The sequence below is a fragment of the Notothenia rossii genome (genome assembly GCF_949606895.1).
Source record: "Notothenia rossii genome assembly, chromosome: 5".
In the NCBI taxonomy this organism is placed as follows: domain Eukaryota; kingdom Metazoa; phylum Chordata; class Actinopteri; order Perciformes; family Nototheniidae; genus Notothenia; species Notothenia rossii.
The window spans coordinates 17,154,734-17,164,425 of NC_136903.1; positions in this window are offsets into that span (position 1 = coordinate 17,154,734).

Genomic DNA, 9,692 nt, shown 5'->3' on the forward strand with positions numbered 1-9,692 from the left:
CTGTATACATCACCTAAGGTCGTTATCTAGAATATCCCAGGATTGACTCTTAATCCATAATCAATCAATACGAAACAAGCAGACGTCTCTGAGGTGTGCACAGTGAGGTCAAGTGGCAAATTCTCATGCAGCCCCGGGGAGGGAGGTTTAGTTTGAGCTTATTCTCATCGATGTAAAGGTGAAGCTGTAGTTAACGGCAATGACAGCTCGGTTCTTTCTTTGCAAAGACATTATGTCCACTGATTATACAAACCGAATTGTTGGCAGTCTTGGATTACACTTGTGAACTTCAAAGCTTTCTAAGTGACGAGCCAAAAATCCTGCTCTTTGAAAGATGAAAGTCCTCCTCTTCCATTACGGTTATACTTCACATGAAGGTCCCCCTACTTCGGTGGACATATGAATCCCCCAATGTTGCAAGGGTATTTTTATGCTTTCTGTTACGACGAGCAATTTAATTTTTATTTAGATCAAAGATTTATTTTTTCCTCAAAAGTGTGATTTGGAAATAAAATATGGGTTGAGTCTTCATTATCATTCAACAAGGTTGCTGTTTGCCTTACAGAGTTGTGAACATTTACGTTTGTGATCACAGGCTGCTCATTGCTTTATGTGTGACATTCAGGCTGTGGAATAAATGTCATAAAGAGATATTGATCAGAAACTAATTTCCTTTTTAAGTCCGAGCTGTCACGCATGCATGTGCCAAAGCCAGATAATTCCCACCGAGAAAATGTCACAATGTCGCAAATCTCGTTTTGCAAAATGAGCGCCCAACAAACGGACAGCATTTATCGCGCTACTCTGACTGATGATATAATGACATGTAACTTTTAATCAGCATGTGCACCTGAACAACTACAAGACCTTAATACTCAACATATCTGAAAATACATTTACTAGCTCATATATTATCTGTACTTGTTGACTTTTCTGAAGTTTTGTAGTGTATGCACAAGAACATCATCATTATAATTAACTGTCGCCCTCCTGCCACTTTCCACGAGAAAAATATGACTGCCCCGATGAGTGTGTGTCTGTTATCTAACCAATACAAATCCTGCTTCCTTTCAGCAGCAGCAGACAGCTCAACCTCCTTGTGCATCCTGTGAATCAATAGCAGCACACTGAACTCCTGACTTATTAGTCAGGTTGTCTGCGGAGAGCAAATGTAGCCGGGGCCATTAGCACGATTCTTCAGTCTCTCACAGATGGCTGTGTAGATCTATAAGACCTGGAGCATCAATCATGTAGAAGAGCCACATCTCTTAGGAGGAAGGGCTTGAGTTACTTGACCAGAGCCTGTGGCGATGGCATAGGTCACTCTCATCACAGAGAGCTTAGAAACGAACACAAGCAGACATTTACTATATTGACAAACTGATTTGTTTTCTTGCACAGATAATTCAGTATTTTGCTACACATGAGCTCACTTGTATTGTCCTTCACCATCTGGAGTGACAATATAAAACATTACCGCAGTAATCCCATCAATGCCATCAAACAACTCGGCTTGTTTCATTTATAATGAGATCGACTTAATCCCTTCAGTTTAATCACTACACATCTGATTTTACGGTGAGGACGTCAGTAATTAACTTTGAGAGGAATATTTTGGACGTCTATTGTGTGTGCATGTGTCTTTCTGTGTTTCTGTGTGTGTGCTGCAGACGACCGATGACGTCTCAGCGAGATGACTCACACTCCACGTCCCTACGGACGTCACATCTTCACACACACACACACACACACACACACACACACACACACACACACACACACACACACACACACACACACACACACACACACACACACACACACACACACACACACACACACACACACACACACACACACACACACACACACACACACACACACACACACACACACACACACACACACACACACACACACACACCACTTTGCTACAGATCTGTTTCCTCCAGGCATGCGGACAGAGCCCATCACCTCACATCCCTCTACAGCAGCAGCACTTAACTTGTGTCCATGTGAGCTTATTCCGTCAGATACACAGTTGTCGCTACTTCTACCACAGTACATGTAACATTGAGCAGGTTATCCTGTCAATACAGACCTGTTACAATCTGTATGTGTGTTTAAGTGTCAACAGTGTCTCTGCCCAGAAAGTCGGTCTGTTTCAGTCTTCTGTAGTTTGTGTATCTAAAATTATAAGTAAGTCATAATAAGCTACTTTTCTGAGCCACAAATGACGTGGGGGACTGGGTGGTCCTGAAAGTCAAAGAACCCCAGAAACAGCTTTTGTTTTTTAGCAATGACGAGGGAGATGGAAAGCAGCTATGAACACAAAGCCATGTGACATAATACCGGAGGGTTGAGGCCGGTGTATGCTTGAAACAAACGTGTTCGTTCAATGCGTCATCGTAGGCAGAGGTGTTAGCTGTTGTCATACCGGGGGGCGACACACAAAGATAGGTCAAATTCATCTAACTGAACACGTGCAGAATCTTTGCCCATAATGAAAACAGATTAAAGTAATTGTAAGAAGAAGTTATGTGCAAATCATCCGGAGGGGGACACTAACATTTTGCAAACCAAATGTTGTTGCCATCTGTCCAGCGATTGTCCAGATATTTTACTAAATGACAAAAATGTCAACCTCATGGTGGCACTTGAGGAAAATTATAATCCAGTAAATAATTATCTGGAAACCATGAATATCAGCACCAACCATGTTATCAGAAAAGGTATCAGAGTTAGAGATGTTGGATCTGTTACACAGTGCAGGTTTTCAAACAATAAAATTGTTGTTTTTTAGTGTTCATGGCGTGCTTTCATATTCTAATTTGGACATACTATTTGTAAATCAGATACATCCTGCTGGTAACACACATTGCATACCTGCTTACTCAGCACATTATCTAACTTTTAAAACCAGTTCTGTGCAGCCATTCATGCTCTAGTAATCTCTCTCTCTGGCTGTGTTTATTGAACACAGGAGGCATGGGTGATTTAGAGGGGTGCCTGTCATAGATAGGAAAGGTGCTGGTAGAGCTTAGGTCCCACCTCCTGTGTGTCCTCTTATGCATGCACACTGACAAAAAGGACCATGTTTCACAATGTTGTTATACAACACATCCCAGTTAGTGACACAGTGGACAAGGGGTGATGTCAGTGAAGCATGACAGTGGTGTCAGTGTCTCTGTACAGAAGGCAAGTTTTGACACCAACTCATTAAAGTAACAAGTCAGAGGGAAGGTTAGGACATGTACAGATGTTGAACTGTCTGATTTAAATCCTTGCAAGATAACGAAGGGTTTGTTTTAGTTAAGTGGAGTGATGTTTGGGTTCAAGCAACTATTTTAACAGCAGCTGAGATAATGAGGACAAACGGTTAATCAGCTAAAGTCAAAGTTTGTATTATAAATAATAAAACAATATGATAACATTTCTATACTTTTACAGTGACTTTTTTCGTAATGGAGTAATTTTACGTTGTGGTATTGAAACTACTAACGACGCTCTGGAGTTATATTTTTAACATTTTGTTTGGCATGCATGTGGACATGAGCTCTCTGGCACTGCAATACACAGTCCTGCCAGCAGCTTGACTCTAATATGCTGAACAGCAGTTGGTAGGAATAATGCACAAAGAACAAAATAAGGGAGTGAATTGGGCTAACTAGTTAACATGGATGTAAAAAAGCAGGACTCACAATATTTCAAAAATCGTTACAGCAATATCACCTGTAAATTATTGTTAATTTGAAAACTGGTCGGCTCTTGTTCCACAGACTGTGCATCTCTTCAGGATATGTAATAGTCGGTGTTATAATACATGTTTTGTTTGTACGTCAATTCCACCGACAAGTGGTTTGTATTATTTTGAATAATGTCCTATTTGCTCTTAACTGTTGGCTTGAGAAGCTGTGTATTACTCTTACACTTACCTGCTGTATATTGAAAACATTGTGAGTTTGAATTATACTCTAAACTCACTGTATCTCTCAAGGACTGCATTGCAAAAGGAAATGATGGCATTCCCAAAGATGCAAAAAATGTAGCCAATAATTAATGAATGATACGTTTAAACCTACAGTCTATGGTTTAAACAAAACAATTGTATTTCTCAAACTAAAAAACATCCTACAAAGCTCTAAGTGTTCATGTATTATAAAGCCAACTTTGCTCCACCAAGTATTATCTGCTCTTAAAACACACTCTACCTAAAATTTAATAAAGGCAGTAAAAAGGCACCATTTCACTTTTAGGAGATTTACTGTCCCACTAAATACCCCCTGACCACAGAAAGCAGAAGTAGATATATCTGAGTGCAGTGCCATATTATGAGGCTGCGTCGATGAGAGAGATAAGCTTGCTAGCTAGCAGTAGGGGAAAAAGGTAAACATCCAGGGAGATTAGATGAGGTACATGGCATGCACAGTTCAAACACTGGTCTGAGTGGCAAAATACTGCTGTGGTGCCAAAACAACCCACCATCTAGCTTTCAGAGGGAAAGCAAAACCTCTATCCTGCTCACATTTCATTCAGACATTTCTTTTTAGCTTTAGGTCAGGAGAGTGCATGCTGATTGTGAGCTAAGCCTGATCTTATCTGGAGCGTGCTACAGCTGTCGATGCTTGCTGGCCTGCTCCTGGAGCGTGAGGCCTGGGTGTGGTTTCTTGTAAGCCTGCCGTGTATATGTGCTGGGAAAGAAGCACACAGAGCCCAAAAGCAACAGTCAAACTTGTTTAGGTCATATGACGATGCAGTCAGTTGTTGCTGTAAAACTTCAATGGTGATGATAGTACAACAAAAACACTTCATACTAGTGTCAGTTACTCCAAAAAGTGACTCGCAACAACAATGGGAAGGAGAGTGATTTAGATGCATCAATGTGTTTTCCACTATTCTCAAAGGTCGCATTATTCATTTGACCCAGGTGGTTATGCCGAGTGAGTCATGCTACCTCAAGCACAGAGAGGAACTCCACCTCAAAGATTTCATGTGTGGCCAACATGCCTTACGTATCTGTAGAAAAGGGAGAAGGGCATGTGCATGAAATTGACAGATACCAGTTCAACTCTGTGGCAAGTGAGTCACTGTACCTCTGCACTGGCGAGTGTTACAGTAGATGTAATGAAAAGCAGAACTGCCAGTTCTTTGCTGTATCGTGTTTCATTGGGGGATAAGCACAGAGAATGTTTGTATGAAGAGGAAAAACGAACAAACAATCATTACAAATGAACCTAACACCATACCTTCTGTCAAATAAAAATCACTGACATTTCTCACATTTTCACAATCACTGACATTTCTCACATTTTCAAGAGACTTACTCGTTATCAGACATGAGCCCATTAATCACATGTCTCTGATCTTTTCTCAAGTGACCTGTTTGCTCTGTGTTTCTCTCAAGCTGCAGGCCTTTCTGCTCTGAGAAATGTCACTGTTACCTTTTTCAGCTGCATTCCCTGCAGGATATGGGTGTGCCTCAGAGGCCACAGGGAGAGGCTTCCACACCTGCCAACTTTTTCAAGAGTGTAACCAAAGATTCACATTGTGCACATTCCCAGAAAAACAGTACATTGTCAATGCATGTTATGTAAGAGTTCTGGGTTATTATTTGATATTGTGTGTTAAACACTTTTTTTGTAACAATTACATTTGAATAACACTGGATGTTGTGCAGGTATGATTATTTGAGATCTTGTTTTCATTGTTTTGCCCTGAAGACATCCCAGTCATGATGAAAACATTGTATTAACATATGTCTCGATCAACGTTTGTGCTCAACACTAAAGCCCTGACCACACTGGGAAAGAGATGTCAGCTAAAATATGTTATTTTCTTATATTTAGCCATTTTAGGCACTACATTTCAGTGTCAGTGTTGGTAAAGTTTGGGTAAACGATAATGAAAATAAGACTTTATCCATTCTCGTTGATAATAAGCCATTCCAAATCCAATAAAACAAGCACACATCATATAAACATCAGTCACTGGCTGCCAATTCTTTTCATTAACACTTTGAAAACATGGCAGTCTGACAAAACAAACATGATCACATTAAAATGGACAGACTGTAAACAGATGATGAATATTATACAATAACCACCACTCATCAAAGTTAGAGTTACAGTACTTTCCCATGAGCTAAAGCCTCCCTTGACTTGCTCCAACCTGTCTCTGTAGCCGACTACAGATCAGTCAGCCTGGTGATTTCAAGGCCTCAAAAGCCAACAGGCCACCTCGCCCGGGGTCAAAGAAGGAGTTTCGTGTTTCTCAACGCCCCACAGTAGGACTGTTTTGTTTGCCTCACCGCAAAACCGAGAATGATAGTCATGGTGCGGCTCCACAGTGCGTTTACTGAAAATGAAGTTATTTGTGATTATCAATTATATTTGCATTTCATTTTAACTGTCTGAAGGTGAATCTGATCAGTTCAGTCACTGTAAGTATTTCTGTGTTAATCCATGTGGGATACACCAGGGTTCAATTCTGGGTCATCTACAGTTTTTTCAGTGTTTTTTTCAGTAAAATGTACTATACGAATTAGTTTTTCCTGAGCTGACCACACTCCTAATATGTTTTCAGAACAGGAAATAAAACACCTTTCACTATTTCTAATGTTGTATCCAATGATACGATATTTCAGAGTTCTCTCAATGGTGTCAGGCAAATTTACTAAGCTAACAATAGTGTTTGTCAAAATAGAATTAAAACCAAATTGAGGCACTTTGCTTGCACAACTGACATAGAAAGGTTCGTCATGGATGAACATCCCCTAAACAACTACATCAAATATGTGAATATAAAACAAAAGCATAACTAACCTGACCCTCATTTTGCCAGATACTGCACTGGAGACTGTACATGTATTCCTTTGTGTACAATAGTGTGAGATCCCCTCACCTTTTGATCATATATGTGCTAGTTACCAATAACTAACTTGATTTATGCTGTATAAGAGCCTTTGCTTTATTTACCAAATAAACAAAGACAATCATGCTATTCATCGTTATATTTGTGTCCCAGAAGATGAATGTGAATAAGATAATTATGAGCTTCTAATTTTCTAATATCAAACAACCCTCTCGGGACACGTTAATGCCACACTAGAATGATTTTGGGTCTGACAGTGTCCATCTGGACTTGGATTAAACAGTACTTTTTTTTTGTAGACATCCCACAGGCTTTATTTTCTCCACTTCAACATGTGCCAATGACGTAGTCTTAATTTGTGCTAAGTGTAAAAGTACACCAACACCTTCGCTGCCAGCGGCGGGATTTAAGCTACTGTTGATGTTTGCCAACAGCCAGCTAATATAACCTCACAGCGGTTCACAATGGAGAAAGGCTGTGGGGGTCCGGTTCCTTGCTAAAGGGCACCTCTGCAGTTCCCAGGAGACACACTCTTTTTGGGGACTCAAACCAGTAACCCTCCAGTTTTCTAATTACCTACAGACTGAGCTACTGCTATCCCAACAAAGGCATGCAGTGTATATAATGGGGATCAATTAACTATGCTGCTTGTTTGTTCGTTTTAGTTTTAGTCAGATTATAAAGCATCTGCCAGTGACACATAATATGGTTGACTCTGAGGTTGTGCAGAGCTGATGAGGCAGACCCCCTGGAGGTTTATGAGTGTTAAAGTTGTGCCTGTCCAGAGATCAGCAGATGTTGCTTCCACTGCTCTCCGATAAGGACCTGCTGACTGAAGGGAGGCAGTCTGTGTCTCGGACTAAGTAGTGTGTCTCGCTGGGGAATAGCTTTGACGTAAGCAGCAGTTCCTGAAAAAGGAGAGCGTGATGTCCTTCGTCACAACTTCACTTTTCCAGGCTTTGATGTCACAGGAATAAACCTCAGTGTTTCTTTCTTGTAGTCCATTTATTCCCAACCAGTGCGTCTGTTTTAATCAATAGGGTTAATGCTCCAGGCTTTTCACAGGGTTTCATTAGTCTCACAGCCACCTTTTTAAGGAGTTGCAGCTCTGATCACATCCGACACCACAGCTAGGCCATCACCCACACCAATCTACAATCCACTCCACTGTGCAGTGTTGAATCATACTGTCTGACCAGCTTTGCACACTGTTCTGATAAATAACTGTGAAGTGCTCTTAGCAGCCCTGTTTCCAACGGGCGACTGTCTGAGTTCAATCAATGCATCCGCCAGAAAACAGAGAGAGGTTAATGAGATTTTCCCTCATCGTGCCTCTGTCTTTTTACATCATAAACACGCTGTGGATGACACATCTACTTTGAAACGTGATGTCTGCTGCTGCTTGAGATTCTTATTTGTGTGAGCTTATTTGCACAAACACTGTTGTATGTTTTTGTAGTACACCTCAACATGCAGGTCTGGCAAGAGTCTATGAAGGAGAATGCACAAGTCTTGCTAAAGAGAAAGTAAAAAAATAGCTTTTTGCATTATTTCCATACGTTACATGATAAGATCAATACCACTTTTATGTCTGCGTTGTTTATGTAGCTATAGCAGCCAGTTTGAAACCAATAGCTTTGCTCTGTTCAAAGGTAACAAATTATGCATATTGGCAACTTAAATCTTTATAAAAAACAAACTGTAAGCACTGCAATATTCAAAATGTTTATGTGCCAGAATATTTATTTTTCTGTGACCAGTGACTTCACCAAGTCTCCGCTGGTTATCTGGCAACTTCTCAGAGCCAAGAAATAGTCTGGCACAAAACATCCTCAAATCATAAACTAGTGAATTGACATTAATACACTTCGGATTATTTCCTGATTAAACAAACACACAAATGTTAATTAATAGATGAACATGAATGTGTTTCTTTCTGTTTTCCCTCATGCTAAGCTTAGCTGTTGGCTGCTGGCTGCTGGCGAAAGATTCATGTTAACTCTAAAGACATGAGCATGTTTTCTATTTTCTCATCTATACTCCCAAATTCCCATTACCCACACGTTTTCTACCAATAGATGACTTACTTTAAAAAGGGGTTGAATTGGGTTTATAATCTGGTGTTTCTTTCACATAATATGTTCTTGATTTTCTCACTTGTCAAACCGAATCATTAACAAATGCATTTAACTTCAGTGAAAAAAATCACATTCAGAATTGCCGTTAACCTCAGTAAGTGTGTCGTGTTTAAGGAGCTGGCATGAAGCTCTGATTGTGTACCTTTTGGTACGGCTAAATTTGACTCCACAGCACACAACCCTAATCAGCTGCATCAAAACAATCATTAACTAACCTCCCGTTGCCTCCTTTATTTTTCTCTGCCTCCTTCTCCCGCACAACAGAGGGCGAGACTCTAGACAAACACCTCAGAGACTCCTCGCTTCACCTCGCACACCCCATGTCCCATCATCCCCTTTACTGAGCTCCATAATAATACCTCACACACAGCACAGAGGCTGAAATAGTACTACACACGCAGACAAAAACAAGCTTTCACAACACAATGTTCGGCACATTTGAACATTATGTTGTTGACAATGTTCAGACGGACAGTGTTTTACTTTCAGCATGTACATACGGATATGAATTATGAAATGATGTCTGTGTCCTGCACCTTTTCAAGCCTTTTACTGCCACATGATAATTGTGTGTGCAGGTTGTTTTTATGCATTACTCCTCTTTACAGCTACTCTGTTAATGGTGGAGCATGTAGCTGAATGGACGTTTTGATATAACTGCACAGCACATTTGTTTATTTTAGA